General features: G+C 42.1%; 1 protein-coding gene across 10 annotated transcripts in view; it reads left to right on the top strand.

Moving 5' to 3' along the window:
* XRCC2 (X-ray repair cross complementing 2) overlaps nucleotides 1-24460 on the top strand; it is a 169183-nt gene that overhangs the window by 676 nt on the left and 144047 nt on the right. For 3 of the 10 annotated variants that reach the window (XR_009865979.1, XR_009865978.1, XM_062192889.1), the window contains exon 2: nucleotides 16879-17171. The exons of the other annotated variants lie outside the window; for them this stretch is intronic. The gene's annotated coding sequence lies outside the window, so the exon portion shown is untranslated. The remainder of the gene's footprint in view (nucleotides 1-16878; nucleotides 17172-24460) is intronic. 10 annotated transcript variants of the gene reach the window in all.

The following is a 24460-nucleotide window of genomic DNA, read 5'->3' as shown; positions in this document are numbered from 1 at the left end:
CAGCCTGCGACACCAGTATCCCTTATGGGCGCCGGTTGGAGACCAGGCTGCTCAGCTTCCGAGCCAGCTCCCTGCTAATGCGTTTGGGAAAGCAGCAGAAGATGACCCCAGCCCTTGGGCCCCTGCACCCTGGTGGGAGACCCGGAAGAAGCTCCCGGCTTCAGCCTGGCCCAGCTCTGGCCAGTGGCAGCCTTTTGGGGAGTTAACCAGTGGATGAAAGATCTCTCCCTCTCCTTCTCTTTCTCTGCCTGTCAAATAAATAAATAAATCTTTAAAAATAAGAATTGATTCAGGAACGGAACACTTAAATGTACAGTGCTTATTGTGTATCAATCACTGGTTAAGGAGTAGGAGTAAGAAACAAGACACAGCTGCCACTTAGGAAAGGAGGCTGCTGTGAGAATTACAGCGCTCCTGACTGTTGGCCTAGGGCTTAAAATGCCAGGTAAGATGACGGATGCATCCTGCTTAGGAGTACCTGACTTCCTTCCATACCCTCCTCCCACTCTGGATCCCAACTTCCTGCTAATGAAATCCCTGGGATGCAGCAGGGGATGGCTCGAGTAATGAGGTTCCTGGCATTTACCTGGGAGACCTGGATTAAGTCCCTGGCTCCTGGCTTCTATGCGGCCAAGCCTTCTATGCAGACCTTTGGATACAGAGCCAAGGATGGGAATTTGCTCTCTGTTTTTGCCTCTTAAATAAATAATTGTAAAGAATTTTTAAAGTTACAAGATATGTAGTAAAAGCATGCTGTCCAGCAAAGGAGTGGGTGTAATCAAAGACTAACTACAGGGGATAACTTGGAGTTTGGGGAGATTATTTGTTTTGTTTTCTAAAAAATTTTTAAAAGATTTAGTTATTCCTTTATTTGAAAGGCAGAGCAACAGAGAGAGAAAGCTCTCCCATCTGCTGGTTCACTCCCCAGTTGGCTACAAAATCCAGGTATAGTCTAGGCCAAAGCCAGGAGCTTCATCTTGGTCTCCCACATGGGTTCCAGGGGCCCAAATACTTGGGCTATCTTCTGCTACCTTCCCAGACATGTGAGTGGGGAACTGGATGGGAAGCCAAACAGCCAGGACTGGAACTGGCACTCTGATAGATATAGGATGTTGAAATCACATGCCATGGCTTAAACTCCTGTACAGTGCTGGCCCCCTAAAGAAATTAACTAAAGTAGGACCATTTGCAGTGCTTTTGCAAGGAGAGGAGTAGCAAGTACAGAGGTTTTGAATTAAGAGCATAGCTTATGTAGGGGAACAGCAAATAGTTCTGTACATCGGAACAAAAAGTAAGGGAGACAGTGTTGGCAAGGAAGCCCTGAAAAATAGGTGGAGGCAAAAGGCTCTTTTATACAGTGAGGAAGAGGATTGCTTCAGTCCGCTGCAAGTCAGCAAACTTTCTATGAGGACCAGATAGTTGATATTTAGTGTTTGCAGCCATGCAATTTCTGTCACAACTTTTTCGTTCTCTTCCAGCGTGAAGGCAGTCATAGATAGTAAGCAAATGAGCTTGGGTGTGTTTCACTTTTAAGCTTTTGGATTTGGCTTGTTGGCCATAGGTTGACAACTCCTGCTCCTTAACAGAAAAGCTACTTCTCAGTTTAAGAACTGCTACAGTTAAAATCTTACTTACTTTTTCTTAAAAAAGATTTATTTATTTGTTTGAAAGTCAGAGAGGAGGAGAGGTGGTGGTGGTGGTGGTGGTGGGGTGTGTGTGTGCGAGGAGGGCCAGAGCTACGCCGATCCGGCCACGGACTTGGGCCATCTTCTACTGCTTTCCCAGGCCATAGCAGAGAGCTGGATGGGAAGTGGAGCAGCTGGGCCTTGAACCGGCACCTATATGGGATGCCGGCGCTTCAGGCCAGGACGTTAACCCACTGCACCACAGTGCCAGCCCTTACTTAGTTTTTAAAAATTTATTTATTTGTTTTTATTTATTTCAAAGGCAGAGTGACGGAGATCTTGTATTCACTGGTTTACTTCCCAAATGCTCAAAACAGCTGGAGCTGGTCAAGGCCAAAACCCGTAGCCAGGAGCTGCATCCACATTTCCCATGTACCTGAGCCACTATCTGCTGCCTCTCAAGGTGTGCATCAAAAGGAGGCTGGATCAAAGGTAGAAGCAGACTAGATCCCAGACACTCATATGCTGGCCTCCCAAGCCGTGGCTTAACCACCTGGGCTACAATTCCTGTTCCAAACGCTTACTTATTTAAATAATTTAAAACACAGGTTAAACTCAGATGACTTTTGTAGTCAGAGCAAGCCTAGCATCCAAAAAATGAGGAGTCTAGCATAGTCAAGTCATAGAACAAACAATTGAACATCATATCCTTGGGATCGGCGCTGTGGCGCGGCAGGTTAACGCCCTGGCCTGAAGCGCTGGCATCCCATATGGGCGCTGGTTCTAGTCCCAGCTGCTCCTCTTCCAATCCAGCTCTCTACTATGGCCTGGGAAAGCAGTAGAAGATGGCCCAGGTCCTTGGGCTCCTGCACCTACGTGGGAGACCTGGAAGAAGCTCCTGGCTTCAGATTGGTGCAGCTCTGGCCGTTGCGGCCATCTCAGGAGTGAACCAGCGGATGGAAGACCTCTCTCTTTCTCTACCTCTCTCTGTAACTCTCTTTCAAATAAATAAAATAAATCTTTTTTTAAAAAAATCATCTCCTTTGCCTGCCATGTTTGAAGATCTTAAGCAGGGTTGCCTAGCTAGTGTCATTTGCAGTAGAATAAGATGGGGGGAAAAGAGTAGGAAGTTAAGCAATTGGTGCTATTCTTTTTTTCTTTTTATTAACAAAACTAAGCAAGTCTCTTCTAAGTGTCTTTTTTAACTGTATAGCTGCTGCTTAATTTGTTAGAATGCTGTTTTCTTTCTCTATTAATTTATGAGCTCTACTTGGAGGCATTGTATTGAAGATATCTGAAGATATAAACTCAAAAATCGCAAAAAGGTACTTTAAAGTTTTAGTTCACTGGAGTTATAATCTTATAAAGTAGGGGTTAACCTTGTGAGTAGTAGGGGAAAGACAGCTTCATACGGGGTCTTCAAGAAAACAGAATTTTAAGGGTCAACACTGTGACTCAGTGGGTTAAACCACCACCTGCAGCACCAGCATCCCATATGAGTGCTGGTTCTATTACTGGCTGTGTCATATCCAATCCAGCTCCCTGCTAATGCACCTAGGAAAGCAGCAGAGGATGGCCCAAGTACTTGGGCCCCTGTACCCACATGGGAGACCTGGGTGAAGCTCCTGGCTCCTGAATTTGGCCTGTCACAGCCCTGGCTGTTTTGGCTGTTTGGGAGTAAACCAGTGGATGGAAGATTCTCGCTCTCTCCCTCTCCCTCTGTAACTCTGCCTTTCAAATAAATTAATAAATCCTTAAACAAAATTGCAAATAATATTACCTTTTAACAGATTCTAGAGATGCAACTCACTATGTGGCAGGGACCCAAGCCCTTGAGTATCATCTGCTGCCTCCCAGGATGCACATTAGCAGGAAGCTGAATCAGAAGCAGAGAAGCTGGGAATCAAACCAGGCATTCCCCTATGGGATGTAGGTGTCCCAAGCAACAACTTAACTGCTGTGTCAAATGCCCACCCCTAATCACAGACTTTTGGAACAGTGTTTATCTCCTCCTGTCTTCCTTCCTTACCCAGAGTAGAATCCATGCTCTATTGTTATAATTATTTTGTTATAAATATCACCAACTTCCTTGTCTCTTTAGCCCTCTAGCCTACTTGCTTAGCCATTAGTAAACTCAACTTTGTATTTTCAGTGTGTCAGCACCCACTGAGCTGAATATCGCTAGAGGAAAAATTACAAAGGGTGATTGATTTCGTTTTGTGTTTAGAATCATCAACCTCAAATAGATCCCCCAGTCCATATGTCATAAAATCCAGCCTTATCCCTGAATCCCAGAAACATGTTGTATTTTCCTCTTTTATTTATTTTTATTTATTTATTTATTTTTAATTAAACTTTTATTTAATGAATATAAATTTCCAAAGTACAGCTTATGGGTTACAATGGCTTCCCCCTCCCAAAACTTCCCTCCCACCCGCAACCCTCCCCTTTCCCGCTCCCTCTCCCCTTCCAATCACATCATGATTCATTTTCAATTCTCTTTATATACAGAAGATCAGTTTAGTATATATTAGGTAACGATTTCAACAGTTTGCTGCCATATAGCAATACATAGTGAAAAAAAAAATACTGTTGGAGTACTAGTTATAGCATTAAATAAGAGTGTACAGCACATTAAAGACAGAGATCCTACATAATATTTTTTTTTAAATTAATTAATTTTCTATGCCATTTCCAATTTAACACCAGGGTTTTTTTTTTTTTTTTTTTCATTTCCAATTATCTTTATATACAGAAGATCGATTCAGTATATAATTAGTAAAGATCTCATCAGTTTGTACCCACGCAGAAACACAAAGTGTAAAAATACTGTTTCAGTACTAGTTATAGCATCACTGCACATTAGATAACACATTAAGGACAGATCCCACATGGGATGTAGGTACACAGTGACTCCTGTTGCTGACTTAACAATTTGACACTCCTGTTCATGGCGTCAGTAATCTCCCTAGGCTCTAGTCATGAGTTGCCAGGGCTATGGAAGCCTTTAGAGTTCGCTGACTTTGATCTTATTCCGATAGGGTCATAGTCAAAGTGGAAGTTCTCTCCTCCCTTCAGAGAAAGGTACCTCCTTCTTTGATGGCCCCGTTCTTTCCACTGGGATCTCACTCACAGAGATCTTTCATTTAGGTCTTCTTCTTTTATTCTTTTCCATGGTATCTTGGCTTTCCATGCCTACAATACTCTCATGGGCTCTTCAGCCAGATCCGAATGCCTTAAGGGCTGATTCTGAGGCCAGAGTGTTGTTTAGGACGCCTGCCATTCTATGAGTCTGCTGTGTATCCCATTTCCCATGTTGGATCTTTCTCTTTTTGATTCTATCAGTTAGTATTAGCAGACACTTGTCTTGTTTGTGTGATCCCTTTGATTCTTAGACCTATCAGAGCCATCGGTTGTGAACTGAAATTAATCACTTGGACTAGTGAGATGGCATTGGTACATTCCACCTTGATGGGATTGTATTGGAATCCCCTGGTACATTTCTAACTCCATCATTTGTGGCAAGTCAGATTGTGCATGTCCCAAATTGTACATCTCCTCCCTCTCTTTTTCCACTCTTAAATTTAACAGGGATCACTTTTCAGTTAAAATTTAAACACCTAAGAATAATTGTGTGTTAATTACAGAGTTCAACCACTAGTACTAGAACAACAACTACAACAACAACAACAAATACTAAAAAGGATAAAGTATTACATTGTACATCTAGAGCCAGGACAAGAGCTGATCAGGTCATAGTTTCTTATAGTGTCCATTTCACTTCCACAGGTTTCCCCTTTGGTGCTCAGTTGTCGCCGATCAGGGAAAACAAATGAAATTTGTCTCTTTGGGACTGGCTTAATTCACTCAGCATGATGTTTTCCAGATTCCTCCATCTTGTTGCAAATGACTGGTTTTCATTGTTTCTTACTGCTGTATAGTATTCTATGGAGTACATGTCCCATAATTTCTTTATCCAGTCTACTGTTGATGGGCATTTGGGTTGGTTCCAGGTCTTAGCTATTGTGAATTGAGCTGCAATAAACATTAATGTGCAGATGGCTTTTTTATTAGCCAAATTAATTTCCTTTGGGTAAATTCCAAGGAGTGGGATGGCTGGGTTGTATGGTAGGGTTATGTTCAGGTTTCTGAGGAATCTCCAGACTGACTTCCATAGTGGCTTAACCAGTTTGCATTCCCACCAACAGTGGGTTAGTGTCCCTTTTTCCCCACATCCTCTCCAGCATCTATTGTTGGTAGATTTCTGGATGTGAGCCATTCTCACCTCATTGTGGTTTTGATTTGCATTTCTCTGATGGCTAGTGATCTTGAACATTTTTTCATGTGTCTGTTGGCCATTTGGATTTCCTCTTTCGAAAAATGTCTATTGAGGTCCTTGGCCCATCTCTTAAGTGGGTTGTTTGTTCTGTTGTTGTGGATTTTCTTGATTTCTTTGTAGATTCTGGTTATCAACCCTTTATCTGTAGTATAGTTTGCAAATATTTTTTCCCATTCTTTGGGTTGCCTCTTCACTTTCCTGACTGTTTCTTTTGAAGTACAGAAACTTCTCAATTTGATGCAATCCCAAATGTTAATTTTGGTTTTGACTGCCTGTGCTCCTGGGGTCTTTTCCAAGAAGTCTTTGCCTGTACTATTTATTTTTATTTTTAAGGTTTTATTTATTTATTTGAAAGGCAGTTACATTGAGGGAGAGAGAAAGAGAGATTTTCCATCTGCTGGTTCACTCCCCAAATGGCAGCATCAGCCAGGACTGGATCAGGCCAAAGCCAGGAGCTTTACCTGGATTTCCCACTTAGGGTACAGGGGCCCAAGCATTTGGGCCATCTTCCATTGCTTTCCCAGATGGATAAGCAGGGAGCTGTATTGGAAGCAGAACATCAGAGCTCATATGGGATGCTGGCATCTCAGGAAGCAACTTAACCCACTTACTGTGCCACAGTGCCGGCCTCTCTACCTTCCTCTTGACATAGCCACATGCATGTTTAATAGGCATTCCACACTTAACATGTTCATCCTTGATTGAATCCTCATTCAGGGAAAGTATAATAGTTTGGATTATAGAAGAGTATTTTTACTCTTGTTAAATTTATGAGCAAGCTCAATGTAATGTGGTTATGAGGAAGAATGTGATTTTCTTAAGAGGTACATATTAAATATTTGAGGGGAATTGGTTTAGCAATAGAAAAAGTTAAATTTGATAAACGGTTAGTAATTAATGAATCTAGGTACAGAATATGCATGTTCATTGTACAATTCTGATAGTTTCTCTGTAGGCTTGAGATTTTTACAAAGTTAAAGAATTGGAGGAAAAAATTTAGTATGTCCCAAACTAAAGACTTGGTTTACTTACCAGCACCCCCATACACTCCACCTCAACTTGCTTCTTCTCTTGTCTTCCCTGGCTTAGTTGGTAACTGTATTATACCTGTTGTATAAGCCAGACACCTTGGAGTCATCCCTGGATCTACTTTTTCTCTTAGATCAGTTCACATCCAGTTCATTAATACGTTCTACTTTGCCTTCAGAATACATCATGAATTTGACCATTTTCACTATGTTTATTGCAACCATTCCTATTCATAATCTCCATCACCTACCTTATTGTACTAAGCTAATTGGTTTGCTGTCTACCTTGCCTCTTAGACTAGTGTATTTTCCACATAATATCCAGAGTGATCCATTTAAAACATAGGCAGACAGTACTGCTCAGAGCTTTCCAGAGGCTCCTGCAGGTATCCTTTATTAAAAATAAATAAATAAATAAAAAAGTCTAGACTTTGCCATTTCCTAAGTGATTTGCCCTTCAGTTCCACCTGTAACCTTGGATATCTGCTGCCTTTTTAAATGTCATCTACTCATCTACATTCTCTGTCATCCTTCTTCACATGTTTCTTTGAATATGCCAAATACGATTCAACCTCAGAGGCTTTTGCACCTTTTTTTTTTTTTTTAATTTGAAAGGCAGAAACACAGACACATATCCGTGATGTACTGGTTCATTCCCTAAATGCCTGCAACAACCAGGCAGGCCACGTTGAAGCCAGGAGCCCAGAACTCTATCTAGGTCTCCCAAATAGATGGTAGGACCCAACTAAAGCAACCATTGCTGCTTCTTAGGGTGTACGTTACCTGGAAGCTGGGATTGGGAGAAGAGCTAGGACTCAAACCAGGCTCACTGATATGGGATGCACCCCCCCTTTTGTACTTCTTGTTTATTCTGCCAAGGTTGTTCTTCCCTCAGAAATTCACATGCTCAGTTTCTCACATGAGTTCTGTTTCTTTTCAGATGTCAACTCGCAGGAGAATCCTTTCCTGATCGCCTAGTGTAACACAGTTCTTCCTACAGTCAATCTTTATTCTTTTATCCTCCTTAACACTTGTTACACCTGACATTTCATATTGTTTATGTTGTCTTCCCATCTCCTGCCTCTGCCATTTAAAGTTCATGAGAGCAGACTTTGTTCTCTGTTGGGTTTCCTCCCATAGGTCCAGGGTTTAAAACAATATTTAGCTTACAGGCTGTACTCTAATACTTGTTTAGTGGTTGAATTTCATGCCTTCATTTTATTCCCTCTTTGGACTTTGCCTCATTTGTCAAAAAAAATAGAAGATTTTAAATTTTTAAAATTTTGTTTAAAAGGGAAAAAGATCTTCCATCTGCTGAGTCTCCCCCACAAATGCCCACTTTGGCTAGGCCAGGTCCAAGCTAGGAGCACAGAACTAAATCTGATTATCCCAGGACTCAAGTACTGGAGCTATCATCTGTCTGCTGCCTCTCAGGGTATACATTAGCAGGAAACTAGAATTGGAATTGGAGCTGGGATTCAAACCCAGGCCCCCTCATGTGGGGTGGAGGCATCCCAAGTGAGATCTTTTTTTAAAAAAAAAAAAAAAATTATTTTGAAGGAGTTAGAGAGAGAGTGAGCTTCCATTTACTGGTTTACCCCCTAGATGGCCACAACAGCTAGTGCTGGGCCAGACTGGTACCAGGAGCCAGGAGTTTCTTTCAGATCTTCCATGTGGGTGTAGGGGTCCAAACACCTGGGCCATTTCCATTGCTTTTCCCAGGCCATTAACAGGGAGCTGGATCAGAAGTGGAGCAGTCAGAACCCAAACCAGTGCCCAAATGGGATGCTAGTGTCACAGGCAGCAGCTTTACCTGCTACATCACAGCGCCAGCCCCCCAAATGATGTCTTAATCTACTGTGCCAAATGCCTGCTCCAAGATATTTGATGAGAATGCCCTAATTTTTTGTTACTGATTTCTAATTTGTTTCATTATGGTCAGAGAACACTGTATATGATTTCAATTCTTTTAAATTTGTTGAGGTTTGTTTTATGGCCTGGATATCTCTATCTTGATGAATATTCTGCAGGCAATTGAGAAAATTGTGTATTATGCTGTTGTCAGGTGAACTGCACTATTTATGTGAATTAGAGCCTGTTGGGTAGAGTGTGCTGTTCAGATCTTTTATGTTCTTGCTGATTTTCTGTCTAGTAGTTCTGTCATTTACAAGGAGGTAGGTATTGAGTTTCCAGCTATAATTGTGGATTTATGCTTCTCCTTTCAGCTCTATTAGTTTTGCTTCATGTATTTTGAGGCTCTGTTTGATATGTGTACTTTAAGGATCGTTACATCCTCTTGGTGGATTGATCCTTTAATCATTATGTAATGTCCTTTGTCTCTAGTAATTTTCTTTGCTCTAAGTCTGCTTTATCAAATATTAATATGAAAATTCTGCTTTTTCATCAAATTTCTGTGATAATATATGTACTGCTTTTTCTCTGAATCCCCTCCTCTTACAATAGAAAAATAATTTTTGCTCCTAAAAAGGGACTTTTCTACTTGTGATAGAGAGCGCATCCATCCCAGTCCTCCTCAAAGACGTCACTCCTGCAGTTAATCCCACTCTTGTGGTCATTTTTCTCTGCTTCTACATCCTCTTTTCTACCTTTTTTTTTTCCATCAGCATCGCAACTGAAAACAATAAATAAATTTTTAAAAAATGAAAGACTGAGACTGATATTGTGGCATAGCAGGTAAAGCTACCACCTGCAATTCTAGCTCCCTGCTAAAGCAGTGGAAGATGTCCCAAGTTCTTGGGCCTCTGAACCCACGTGGGAGACCTGGATGAAGTTCCTGGCTCCTGGCTTTCGTCTGGCCCAGGCCCAACCTTTGCGGCCACCTGGGGAGTGAACCAGAGGAAGGAAGATCTTTCTCTCTCTCTCCTTTCTCTGCCTTTCAAATGAATAAAATAAATCTTTAAAAAAAAAAAAAAAAGAAAGAAAGAAAAAGAATGACCTCCCTCGATACACTTCCCCTCCAGTCCCTGTATGCTCCTTATCACAGCAAAGAACTGCTCGTGCTCTGTTCCACTTCCTTCTCTCTCAATAATACTTTAGCCCAGTAGATTCTGCTTCTCTTCTCCAACTAAAACACCAAAAACATTCCTCTCACAGTTATCAGTGACCTTTATGTTGCCATTGCAGAACTCATTCTTTGTCTTCATCATACTGGACTTTCCACTATTGATCTCAAGTCTCCTTAAAGCATTTTCTTCACTTAGGACTCTTAAGGACCTGCCTCTGTCAAAGAGGAGAATACATACTTCATGCAGGCAAGCTGTGGGAGACAGGAAAGGTAGATCAGTGCATGTCTACTTCCTGCTTTAAAATTACCCATTAGAGAGGCCTTCATTGTGTTGGTAGTGGGTAGAGCTACCACCTGCAGCACTGCATCCCATATGGGTGCTGGTTCAAGTCCCAACTGCTCTACTTCCATTCCAGCTTCCTGCTAATGTACCTAGGAAAGCAACAGAAGGTGGCCCAAGTATTTGGGCCCCTGCACCCACATGGAAGACCCAGAAAAAGCTCCTGGCTCCTGGCTTCAGATCGGCCCAGCTCCTGCCATTGTACCCATTTGGAGAGTCTGTCTGTCTGTCTGTCTCTGTCTTTCAAATAAATAAATAAATCTTATAAAACAATAATAAAATAAAATAGCCCATTAGAAGAGCTCTACTATCTTGGGAAAGAGAGGAGAGGAGGGAAAAATACACTGAGTGTTTCTCCAGTAGGATTCTTCCCGTGCCAGTGAAGTAATGAGTGTTCTGCCATCAGAAAACTCCTGCAGTTTTGATGTAATGCTTTCCTTCTCTAGCTAGGAGCCTGCATAAAGTTGATTTTTCTGTCTGCATAAAATTTTGAAGCACAGTCTGTTATAACTTCCTAAATTATTTTTTGACTAGTACATTTAGTCTCCTTTATTTTTTTAGTTTTTAAAAATTACTTTAGAGACAGAGTAGTTGCCCCTTATCAGCAGGGACTATGTTCCAGGATCCTCAGTGGATTCCAGAAACCATAGATAGTACTAATCCCTATATATATTATGCTTTTTTTTTATTGTTTACATACACAGATATGGTGTCTTTTCCATCTTACCTAAGCACTGTCACACACTGGAGCCATAACTTTGCAGTTTGAGAAATAAGAACAAAACTAACACAAAGTTCTTTTTCCTTCATAATTTCACAGAAGATTGATTCTTACTTTAGATCTTAGCATACAGGTTTTTTTTCCTCCCTAGATCCAGAATTTTAACATTTTTGCTTAAAGAAGCCCTTTATGGTTTCTTTTTAGCGGATCTGAATTGCCGGCATCCCTACTGTAGTACTTTGGGCCCATTACTAAATAAAATATGTAAAGGTTACTTGAACACAAGCACTGTGGTATCACAATTCATAATAATAAGTGCTGTACACAGTGCAAAGGAATGTACACTGGACAAAGGAATGATTCAAATCCCAGGCAGGTTTGAGTGACATGACTTGAAATTTCATCATGTTACTCTGAACAGTGTGCAATTCTAAACATATGAGTTTATTTCTGGAATTTTCCATTTAATGTTTTTAAAATGTTTTTTCATTTCTATTTATTTGAAAGGCAGAGCAAAAGTAAGAAAGAAGTCTTCTGTCTACTGTTTCACTCCCCAAATGCCCACAACAGTTGGGAAATAGGTCAGGCCGGATCTAGGAAGTCCAGGATGTCCAGTTGAGTCTTTGACATGGGTGGCAGGGATTCGCTGCTTGCACCATCATCTGCTGCCTCATAGGCACATTAGCCGGAAGCCACGTTGGAAACAGCGAAACTCAAGCACAGGCACTCCAGTATGGGATGCGGTTTGTCCCAAGCAGTAGCTTAGCCCTCTGCCACAGTGCCTATCCCTCCATTTAATATTTTTGGACCTTGGTGGACTACAAGTAACTGAAACCACAAAAAGTGAAACCTAGGATCAGTGGGGGGACTACTGTATATACCTTAAATACAGTAGTTCATTCAAAATTAAAGGTACTTCTCACCTAGATGAGGATGGACTATTCCTTTTGTTTGCCCCCTTGGTGCTCCAGATGGATTTCTGTAACACCTACGTAACTTTATTTTTTTCAACACTTTTAATTCTCTGGGGCCAGCATTGTGCCATAGTGAGTTAAGCTGCTACCTGTGACGCTGGCATTCCATTATGGGCACCAGTTCAAGTCCTGGCTGCTGCACTTCTGATCTAGCTCCCTGTTAATATGCCTAGAAAAGCAATGGAAGATCCAGCTCCCTGCACCCATGTGGGAGATCTAGATGAAGATCCTGGTTCCTGCCTTCAGCTTGGCCCAGCCCAGGCCATTGCGGCCATTTGGGGCAGCAGGTGGAAGATCTCTCTCTGTCTCTCTCTCCGTTAACTCTGACTTTCAAATAAAATAAATAAATCCTTCAAAAATGTTCAATTATCCCTCATAAAATTCTTTTTAAAAATTCTTTAAAATTTTTTAAATTTATTTTTAATGTTTATTTATTTATTTGAAAGCAGAATTAAGAAGAGAGAAATAAGTCTTCCATCTGCTGGTTCACTCCTCCGATGGCCACAATGGCCAAAGCTGGACCAGGCCAAAGCCTGGAACCTGAAACTCCATCCGGGTGTCCCACATAGCTGGCAGGGACCCAAGTACTTGGGCTGTCTTCCATTGCTTTCCCAGACGCATTAGCAGGTAGCCAGATCAGAAGTGGAGTAGCAAGAATGTGAACTTGCACCCATGTGGGATGCAGACATCGCAGGCGGTGGCTTTACCTATTGCTCCACAACATTGGCCCTTTCATTAAATTCTTTGAGGACGGGAACTATGGAACTGTGTCTGGTATATCCACGTATCTTCAGCACTTACCTCAATTTCTGGAACACATTTGACCTATAAGAATGTTTATTGCTGGCTGGCGCTGTGGCTTAACAGGCTAATCCTCCGCTTTGTGGCACTGGCACACCGGGTTCTAGTCCCGGTTGGGGCGCTGGATTCTATCCCGGTTGCCCCTCTTCCAGGCCAGCTCTCTGCTATGGCCGGGAGTGCAGTGGAGGATGGCCCAAGTCCTTGAGCCCTGCACCCGCATGGGAGACCAGGAGAAGCACCTGGCTCCTGATCAGCGAGATGTGCCGGCCGCAGCGGCCATTGGAGGGTGAACCAACAGCAAAAAGGAAGACCTTCCTCTCTGTCTCTCTCTCTCTCTCATTGTCCACTCTGTCAAAAAAAAGAAAAAAAAGAATGTTTATTGCTGACTACCTATATAATTTGTTCTATTCCTTTTGAAGACTATACTTTTTCCAGTAATGATACTGTTGCCGAAAACATTTGGGGCTCCTTGTTGGAGTTGGGAGTTTCAACTAGGAAAGATGGCTTAAAGAAGTCAGCTTAATTCCCAAGACAGGACCTCAGATTGATTTTGACCTGCATTTTAATAGGTCCAAACACTTAATTTAGTGCCTGTACTTAGATTTGGTTAGACTCAGTGATACTGACTTGTGGTATTTATCATAATAGAAGATTTTCAGGTTTGGTAGTCAAAAGAGATCTTGATGAAATCATGGCTCTGTCATTTACTAGATTTTCCCATCTGAAAAATAGAGTAATGGAGTGGGAGTTTGGCCTAGCAAATGAAACATCTACATCCTGTATCAGAGAACTTGGGTTTGTGTCTTAGCTCCGCTCTTGATCTTAGCTTACGGCTAAAGTGCACCCTGGGAGGTAGCAGGTGATGACTCAAGAACTTGGGTCCCTGCCAGCCACATGGGAAACCTAGATTGAGCTTCGGGTTCCTGGCTTCAGCTTGGTCCAGCCCCAGATGTAGACATTTGGAGAGTGGCACCAATAGTTGGCAGTGCTCTTGCTCGCTCTGTCTATTTCTGCTTCTCAGATAATAAAAATGAAAGGTATTTTATGTAAAAGAAAATAGAGTAATAACAATTAAAGGAGATAATGTATTAAAGTACATACTGCTGATACTACAGTAACCACAAGTATTAGCAATTTTAAATAGCTGTTGTTAATGATAATGAAAACATAAAAGATAATAATTTGCAGTCCAAATGTCAGATGTATTAATTTGCAGTGCTAGTTAAGCTGCCAAATAGATTAAAATTGTGACATCCACTGTATCTTCTTTCCTATACAGGAAATTTAGCCTCACAAAAGTTGCTTAGAGAATCAAGAGAAGTAACAGCCATGAGTTTGCCTCTGTACATTCAACCAACTCTAGTTGAAAAATAATCAGAAAAAAATGATTTCATCAGTAGTGAACATGTACAAACTTTTTTCATTATTCTCTAAATAATACAGTATAACAAGTATTTATATAACTTTACATGGTATTATAAGTAATTTAGAAATGATTTAAAGTATACAGCAGAATATATATATATATATGTTTTATGCAAATACTGTGAAATTTTTTGAATATCTGTAGATTTTAGTATGGGAAGAGTGTCTTGAAACCAGTCCTCAGATACTGAATTATCTTAATGGCTACCATCACCAAATTCTGATTGCCTGATACTATCATGTCAAGTAGAATTTTTTGTTTCCCTTTATCCTGGAAACTGAACAAACTTTTCTTTTATTCTGAAACTACTGGTTGATTATACCTTGGAGCTGCTGTTTTTTTTTTTTTTTTTTAATTTATTTATTTATTCGAAAGGCAAAGTGACAGAGAGAGACAGAGAAAAAGAGAGACCTTACATCTGCTGATTGACTTCCCAAATGCCAAGAACATCCTAGAACTCTATGCTGGTCTCTGGCATAGGTAGCAGGGACCCAAGAACTTGGGCAGTCATCCTCTGCTTTTCCAGGTGCATTAGCAGGGAGATGGATTAGAAGTGGAGCAGCCAAGGCTCAAACTGGTGCCGGTAAGGGATGTGGGTAGTGCAAGTGCAGTTTAACGCACTGCACTATAGTGCTGGAGCAGCTGGGATTCGAACCAGTGGCCATATGTGATGCCAGCATTGCAAGCTGAGGGTTAACCTTCTGCATCACTGCGCACGCCAGCAGTGTAAGATAGTGAATACTGTCTTACAAGAAATTCTGAGGGGACGGTTCTAAAATATTTTGAACAATGACAGCAATAGTAAACATTTGGAGTAAGTAACGTTGCACACTAATTGTTTTGATGAGTATACTATTCATTTATACACATGCTTTAGAGACATTTTATAGTTGTTTTATATGCTTCGTCTTATCCATGAATATTTCTTTGTCTATTTGTCAAGCTAGATTCCTCTCTTTTAATTTAGTGCTTCTCATAATTTTTGGTCTTTAAGATTACATTACAGGCTGCCGCCGTGGCTCACTAGGCTAATCCTCCGCCTGTGGCGCTGGCACCCCAGGTTCTAGTCCTGACTGGGGAGCCGGGCACTAGTCCTGGTTGCTCCTTTTCCAGTCCAGCTCTCTACTGTGGCCCTGGAGGGCAGCGGAGGATGGCCCAAGTGCTTGGGACCCTGCACCCGCATGGGAGACCGGGAGGAAGTACCCAGCTCCTGGCTTCAGATTGGCGCAATGCCGGCCGTGGCAGCCATTAGGGGAGTGAAGCAACGGAAGGAAGACCTTTCTTTCTGTCTCTCTCTCACTGTCTATAACTGTCTGTCTTTCTCACTAACTCTGCCTGGCAAAAAAAAAAAAAAAAATTACATTACGGGGCCGGTGCTGTGGTGTAGTAGTCTAAGCCTCCACCTGTGGTGCTGGCATCTATGTGGTTGCCAGTTTGTGTCCCAGCTGTCCCTCTTCTGACCCAGCTCTCTACTAATGGCCTAGGAAAGCAGCAGAAGATGGCCCAATTGGTTGGGCCCCTGCACATGTGTGTCACGTGGGAGACCCGGAAGAAGCTCCTGGCACCTGGCTTCCCAGCTCCAGCCATTGTAGCCATCTGGGGAATGAACCAGCAGATGGAAAACCTTTGTCTCTGTTTCTTCCTCTGTCTGTAATTCTGCCTTTTAAAGAAATAAATAAAATCTTAGGAAAAAAAATTGCATTTCACTTTAAAAAAAAAAAAAGATGTATTTATTTGAAGGGCAGAGTTACATAGAGGAAGAGGCAGAGAGAAATCTTCCATCAGCTGGTTCACTCCCCAAATGGCTATAATGGCCGGAGTGGGGCCAATCCAAAGCCAGGAGCCAGGAGCTTCCTCTGGGTCTCCCACTCGGGTGCAAGGGCCCAAGGACTTAGGCCATCTTCTACTGCTTTCCCAGGCCGTAGCAGAGAGCTGGATCGGAAGTGGAGTAACTAGAATTTGAACCAGTGCCCGTATGGGATGCCAGCACTGCAGGTAGTGGCTTTACCTGCTAGGCCACAACTCTAGCCCCTGCATAACACTTTTAAAAATTATTGAGGGTCCTAAAGAATTTTTTGTTCATATAGATTATATCTGTTAATGAAACTGAGAAATGTAAAATATTTGCGTTCATGTACAAGTTAACCCATTGAATATTATAATAAATATACATTTTTATGAAAAATAGTTATATTTTCCTAAACAACAACAAAAAGTAGTAAAAATAACACTATTTTCCATTTGCAAATCTTTTTTAAAATTAATTTAATAGAAAGGCAGAGTTACAAAGCGAGAGAGGGAGATCTTTCTCCCCCTGGTTTATTCTCTAATGGTTACAAAAGCAGGGCTGAGCTAGAGCAAAACCAGGAGCCAGAAGCTTCATCTGGGTCTCCCACATGGGTGGCAGGGACCCAAGGACTTGGCCGTCTTGCACCACTTTCCCAGGCGGATTAGCAGGGAGCTGGATCAGAGTGGAAAAGCTGGGACTCGACAAGCACCTATAGGATGCTCACATTGCAGATGGCAGCTAAGCCCACTGCACCACAACACTGGTGCCTGCAGGTTTTTGTTTTGTTTTGTTTTGTTTTGTTTTTTTTAGGAGAGTTCCCAGTGTGGAGTTTCCAGTTGTCCTCTCCCAGTGGAATTGTGGGCAGTGCTAAATTTCCCAGCAGCAGTGTATGATAACAGAGAAAATGGGCAACCAAGGAAAACTCACCCAAATTCTGGTGTCCACAATCTTTAGTGGGCCTTTGCCATGCAGACATAGCCAACTGCCCATACAGCTGACCACAGCCTCCAGCCCCTCAGAAGGTCAACCTGGTAACCACATGATCCAAAGCCCCCACCAAAAGTCAAACATTCAAAGACTCTAGTGTGCCTCAGAGTCCCCAGGTAAACAAAAGACACTTTGTAATCAGATAGGACATTCCAAGGGTTTAGAAATTGCTGTCTGGGAGACAAAGGTAAAGGCCAGACCTCTTTAACCAAGGTTAAATTATTTACTACACAGTGTGCTTCCTGTGTCATCACAAACAGTATTGTGGAAAGAGTACTTATAATTTACTAAAGCTAATAATTTTTACTGCTTCATCAAAGGCTTTTCTTACATAAACCTATTCTACTGTAAGTGCATGGTATGTTCTAACACATTTCTGTGCTACTACCTTGATTGTACTAGGTGCTAGCATTTTTACTCACCGTTGCTTTTTATTCTATCAGTGTAAATGTGAACCTATTGAAAAGGCAAATAATGTCTTAACTTTTTGTGTTTTTCTGAAAATAGTTTTGACCATGAATATTTACTCCCAAATCTCTGCTCCAATCCTCTTAACACTGTCTGGGTCAGGTATCATGGCCCAGTGGATTGGGTTAAGCTGCTGCTTGGGATACCCACATCTCTTATCAGTGCCTGGGACTGAATTCTGCTTCCACTTCTAATCCAGCTTTCTGCTAGTGCACCTGGGAAGCACTGGATGATGGCCCTGGTACTTGGGTTCCTGCCACCCATGTGGGAGATCGTAATGGAGCTCCTGGCTCCTGGCTTCAGCTTGGCCCAGCCATGGCTGCTGCAGACATTTGGGAAGTGAACCAGTGGATCAAAGCGCTCTCTCTGTGTCTGTCTTTCCCCCCAACCTTTCAAGTAAATAAATAGACAAATCTTTTAAAAAAATGTATTTTTATCTACTTTTGTAATAGAATCTCCTCTTCTAAGGATGTAGACCATAAGTTCTGTGAGGGTAGGTTGTTTTCATGTTTGTGGTCTCCATTTTATCTAAGCATAGGCAGATAGTTTTGTTTTTGAAGGTATAGGTGCATTTGATTGGTACACAATGCAATTCAGATTTTCTTCATATATAAAGCTTTTACATTACTTTGGGAAATTTTTCCTAAAGTTTTACTTCCATTAAAAAACACATATGCAAATAAAGGGGACTACTTTCCTTCCCATTTGGGATATGCTTTATTTTTATTTCTTTTGTGGTATGGACAGGTTGTCAAATATGTACTTATTCCCTAGAAACTTGACAATCAGCTTCGATTATATTTCCCTCACTGACATTTGAATTGTCACCCAGTTTTGCTTCCTGCCATCCTAACTACTTCTGTCATGGCACAGGCACTCTCCTACAGATTAGCATCACAGACTCCAGCCTTCTTTCCATATCTCTGTCTGCTTTCCTATAATCTATTTCCCAATAACCACCAAAACAATCTGTTTGAAATGCAGATGATAATAGCTCATACTGACAGAGTGCTTACTCTGTGCCAGGAACATTTAAATCTCAAAAACCTTAGGAAGTAGGTACAGTTTGTTACTCTCACTTCACAGATGAGAAACCTAAGGACCAGAAAAATGACCTAGCAAATCTTGTTCTGGAGTCTCAACTGTCTGCTTGCTTGCTTTCTCTCTCTCTCTCTCTTTTTCTCTCTCTTTCCCTCCCTCCCTCCCTCCCTCCCTTCCGTCCTTCCTTTTTTTTGATTTATTTATTTATTTGAAAGTCAGAGTTACACAGAAAGAGAAGGAGAGACAGAGGTCTTCCATCTGCTGGTTCCCTCCCCAGTTGGCTGCAGAGGCTGGAGCTGCACTGATCTGAAATCAGGAGCCAGGAGCTTCTTCCAAGTCTCCCACGCAAGTGCAGGGGCCCAAGGACTTGGGCAGTCTTCTACTGCCTTCCCAGGCCACAGCAGAGAGCTGGATCAGAAGTGGAGCAGCTGGGTCTTGAACCAGTGCTCATTTGGGATGCTGGCACTGCAAGCAACAGCTTTACCTGCTACGCCACAGCGTCGGCCCCAACTGTCTGCTTTTAACTATACAAGGCTGCTTCTCAGTGCTTCACTCCAAACCACTTGCTCTCCTGCACAAGCCAAAAATAAGTACCTAAAAATGGCATCCAAGACCTTCTATGCTTGGACTTCTGCTCTCTTTTAGGACTTCACTGTCCCCTGCCTCTTTCAGGCTACAAGCTCTAGCAGTTCAATGTAGATTACCCATACCTAATGCTATTTATAACCTCTGTACTTTGGCTACTGTTTTCACATATGCCTGGTAGTGCTGCCTATGCCCTCATGTACCTTATGGATTCCTATTTACCGTTAGAGACATGTATCAGGTGGAGCTCCTCAAGAAATTTTCCTCCACCCTTTTCCTTTGTCTGTTTCCCACCACTGATAGAGCTGATGATAGAATGGAGCACACAAATGAAAGCTTATAACTGTATAAGAGGTATTATAAAGTTAGATAATTTTTTTTTTTTTTTGACAGGCAGAGTGGATAGTGAGAGAGACAGAGAGAAAGGTCTTCCTTTTTGCCGTTGGTTCACCCTCCAATAGCCGCTGCCGGCACATCACGCTGATCCGAAGCCAGGAGCCAGGTGCTTCTCCTGGTCTCCCATGCGGGTGCAGGGCCCAAGGGCTTGGGCCATCCTCCACTGCACTCCCGGGCCATAGCAGAGAGCTGGCCTGGAAGAGGGGCAACCAGGATAGAATCCGGCGCCCCGACCAGGACTAGAACCCGGTGTGCCGGCGCCGCAAGGCGGAGGATTAGCCTGTTAAGCCACGGCGCCGGCCCAAAGTTAGATAATTTTAAAGTGTAAAGAGGGTAAATGTTGGCGCTGGCGCTGTGGTGCAGTGGGTTTACGCGCTGTCCTGAAGCTCCGGCATCCCATATGGGCGCCAGTTTGAGACCCAGCTGCTCCACTTCCTGTCCAGCTCTCTGCTATGGTCCGGGAAAGCAGTAGAAGATGGCCCAAGTCCTTGGGCTCCTGCACCCATATGGGAGACCTGGAATATGCTCCTGGCTTCAGATTGGCACAGTTCCAGCTGTTGCGGCCATCTGGGGAGTGAACCATCAGATGGAAGATCTCTCTCTCTGCCTCTCCTGTCTCTGTGTAACTCTGCCTTTCAAATAAATAAATAAATCTTTAAAAAAAAAAAAGAGGGTAAATGTTTTGTAATTGACATGGTCCCCTAAATCCTAAACTATACCATCCATTCCATTAAGAGCATAGACTCATATAATCAGTATTTGGTATATAAACAGTTAAGTGAATTTGTTTTAAAAGATTTATTTCAAAGTCAGAATTACAGAGAGAGAAAGAGATCTTCCATCCACTGGTTCACTCCCCAACTGGCCACAGTAGCTAGGACTGGGCCAGGCTGAGCCCAGAAGCCAGGAGCTTCATCCAGGTCTCCCACATGTGTGCAGGGGCCCAGGCACTTGGGCCATCCTACGATGCTTTCACAGGTACATTAGCAGGGAGCTGGATTGGAAGTGGAACAACTGGGACTTGAACTGGCGTACATATGGGATGCTGATGTTATAGATGGCTGGCTTAACCCACTGCGCCACAGCACCAGCCCAGCAAGTGAAATATTTAAGAATAAATGGGGGCCACTGCTGTGGCGTGGCGGGTAAAGCCGTCGCCTTCAGTGCCAGCATCCCATACTGGCACCAGTTCGAGACCCGGCTGCTCCACCTCTGATCCAGCTCTCTGTTATGGCTTGGGGAAGCAGTACAAGATGGCCCAAGTACTTGGGCCTTGCACCTGCATGGCAGACCCAGAAGAAGCTCCTGGCTCCTGGCTTCGGACAGGCACAGCTCCAGCCATTGCGGCCAGTTGGGGGAGTGAACCAGTAGATGGAAGACTTCTCTCTCTCTCTGCCTCTCCTTCTCTCTCTGTGTGTAACTCTGACTTTCAAATAAAATAAATCTTGTAAAAAAAGAATAAATGAGCATAACATTACTCCTAAATTGTATTTTCTATTCATGTTTTTCTCCAACTCCTCAAAATTATGAAATCTGTTATACTGATTTTTGGAAAACTTATAAATATAGACTTCTAGAATTTTTATATATATCATATTATATATAATTTTATCCCCAGAACCTTTTATTTAAGGTATACAAACTTTATGCATTTCATAAATACAACTTTAGGAACGTAGTGATTCTTCCTACAATATCAGCTTTCCCACCCTTCTTCCTCCTCCCTCTCTATCCCTATGCTTATTTTTACTAAAATCTATTTTCAATTAACTTAATATACAGAAGGTTAACTCTATACTAAGTATACAGTTCAACAAATAGTATGGAAAAAGATCTTTCTCAACAGTTTTGATTTCTCTTTTGATTTCTTCAATGACCCATTGTTCATGCGGAAGCATGTTGTTCAATTTCCATGTGCTTATGTATGTTCTAGAGACTCTTGAATTGTTGATTCCTAATTCATTCCATTGTGGTCAGAGAAGATGCATGGTATGATTTTGATTTTTTTTTTTTAATTTGCTTAGATTAGCTTTATGGCCTTGCCTGTGGTCAGTCCTAGAGAAAGTTCCATACACTAGTGAGAATGTGTATTCTGCAACTATAGGATGAAAAGTTCTTTAGATATCTGTTAGGTCCATTTGGTCAATAGTGTCAATTAACTCTGCTGTTTCCTTGCTGATTTTCTGTCTGGTTGATCTGTCCATTGCTGAAAGTGGGGTATTGAAGTCCTCCATTGTTGTTGGATGGGAGTCTATGTCTCTTATGATCCATTAACATTTCTTTTAAATAGTCAGGTGCCCTGTAATTAGGTGTGTATACATTCATTATAGTCACATCTTCCTGTTGAATTGATCCCATAATCATTGCATGGTACCCTTCTTTTGTCTCTCTTAACAGTATTTTGTGTTAAAGTCTACTTTGTCCAATATTAGGATGGCTATGTCAGCTCTTTTTTGGTTTCTGTTAGTATGGAATCTCTTTTTCCATCCTTTTAGTTTCAGTCTGCATGTATATTTGTTAGTGAGATATGGTTTTTTAGGCAACAAATAGATGGGTTTGATTTTTTTTTTTTTAATCCATTCAGCCAGTCTGGTTTTTTTTTTTTTTTTTTTTTTTTTTTTTTGGACAGGCAGAGTTAGACAGTGAGAGAGAGGCAGAGAGAAAGGTGCTCCTTTTTCCGTTGGTTCACCCCCCAAATGGCCGCTACAGCCGGCGCACTGTGCAGGGCCCAAGGACTTGAGCCATCCTCCACTGCCCTCCCAGGCCACAGCAAAGAGCTGGACTGGAAGAGGAGCAACTGGGGCAGAATCCAGTGCCCCAACCGGGACTAGAACTTGGGGTGCCGGTGCTGCAGGCAGAGGATTAGCCAAGTGAGCCGTGGCACCGGCCCAGTCTGTATCTTTTAACTGGAGTGTTGAGGCCATTTACATTCAAGGTGACTATTGATAAGTAACAACTTGGCTCTGCCATTTTCCCATAAATATTCCTATTGTTTACTTTGGATTTTCTTTGTACTTTTAATGAGAGATTTTCTGCCTTCACATTCTTTCATAGTGATGACCATGTTTCCATCTGTGTCTAGCACATCCTTAAGCATCTTTTATAAGGCTGGACGAGTGGTGACAAATTCTTTCAATTTCTGTTTGTTATGGAAAGTTTTTTGTTTTTTGTTTTTGTTTTTGTTTTTTGTTTGTTAAAGATTTCTTTATTTATTTGAAAGTCAGAGTTACACAGAGAAGGAGAGGCAGAGAGAGAGAGAAGTCTTCCATCCACTGGTTCACTCCCCATTTGGCCACAATGGCCAGAGCCACACCCATCCGAATCCAGGAGCCAGGAGCTTCTTCTGGGTCTGTCATGAAGATGCAGGGGCCCAAGTACTTGGGCCATTCTCCACTGCTTTCCCAGGCCATAGCAGAGAGCTGGATTGAAAGTGGAGCAGCCGGGTCTCAAACCGGCACCCATATGGAATGCCAGCACTTGCAGGCAGCAGCTTTACCTGCTACACCACAGTGCCAGCCCTGGAAGGTCTTTATTTCACTTTCATTCATAAATGAGAGCTTTGCAGGGTACAGTACTCTGGGTTGACAGTTTTTTTCTAAGACTTGGAATATATGTTTCCATTCTCTCCTAACCTGTAGGGTTTCTGATGAGAAGTCAGCTGTGAGTCTAATAAGAGATCATCTGAAAGTAACCTGGCATTTCTCTTGTCTGCATTTCAGAATCTTTTCTTTATGTTTTACTGTGGAGAGTATTTTTCAATATGTTGTATTAAGGATTATTTCTGGTCATGTCTATTAGGGGTTCTGTGTGCTTCCTGTACTTGAATGTCCCTTTCTCCAAATTAGGGAAGTTTTTGTAATTATTTCACTAAGAAAGCCTTCTAATCCATTCTCTCTTTCCACACCTTAGGAAGTCCTAAGACCCTTACGTTGGGTCGTTTGGTAGTGTAAGGCCACTATAGAACATACCAAACACTGGAGTAAGGGAAAGGGTTTATTGGGGGAAACCCAACAGACTGGGTGAAGAAAGAAAAGAGGGAGGAGGAGAGTGTAAGAGAGATCAAGAGACAGAGAGAAAAAAAGAGCCACGTGTTCAGGAACAGGTCCGCTTAAACCTTTGCTGGGGGTGGGCAGGGAAATAGGAGCAGCAAATCCCATTAGGGTGGGGGTGGACACTGGTGGTTGGGCCATGAGGTCACCTGGCTTCCAGCCATGGTGGTGGGGACTAGAGCCTAGGATGGTGTTCAGGGTGTAGATCGCACCATAGATAAGACTGCCATTTTATTAACAGATAGTATCCCATAAATCTCCAACGCTGTTTTTTAGTTTTCTAATTTTTTCTTTTTTTCTTTTTTTGGTCTGACTGTAAAATTTTCAGATTTGTGTTCTGTCTCATGTATTCTTTCTTCTGCATCACTGAGTTTGTTGCTAAGGCTTTCCACTGCATTTTTAATTAGATCTATTCTTTGTGTCCAATATTTCATTTTGATTTCTCTTTAAAATCTCAATTTCATGGGAAAAATGTTCATTCATGTCATGTATGGATTTCTTTAATTTGTGGATTTGCTTCTGATTACTTCTAAGTAATCCCACAATTTTTTTGATTTCTGTTTCTGGGATTTCTTCAATCTCTTCATTTTCACATTCTAGTGTTGAAGTATTGTGTTCCTTTGAAGGCATCATGTTGTCTTCCTTATTCTTGTTTCTTGAATTGTTGCATTTATTATTCAGCATTTGTGGAGATACTTGTTGGTTTTTTTCTCCCTGTGATGGCTTTTATCTTTGGACTATACCTCTGTGGATTAGTGGAGTGTCCGCTCTTTCAGTGAATACCCTGAGGCCTGTGCTGGGTGTGGCCAGGGCGCTCTGTTCAGTGCTCTAGGGTGAGGGGAGTATGCAAGCTGACACCCAAATTG

This window comes from Lepus europaeus, chromosome 5 (assembly GCF_033115175.1).
Source record: "Lepus europaeus isolate LE1 chromosome 5, mLepTim1.pri, whole genome shotgun sequence".
Taxonomy (NCBI): domain Eukaryota; kingdom Metazoa; phylum Chordata; class Mammalia; order Lagomorpha; family Leporidae; genus Lepus; species Lepus europaeus.
The sequence above is the reverse complement of the archived record's forward strand: the minus strand, read 5'-3'. Positions and strand labels throughout refer to the sequence as shown.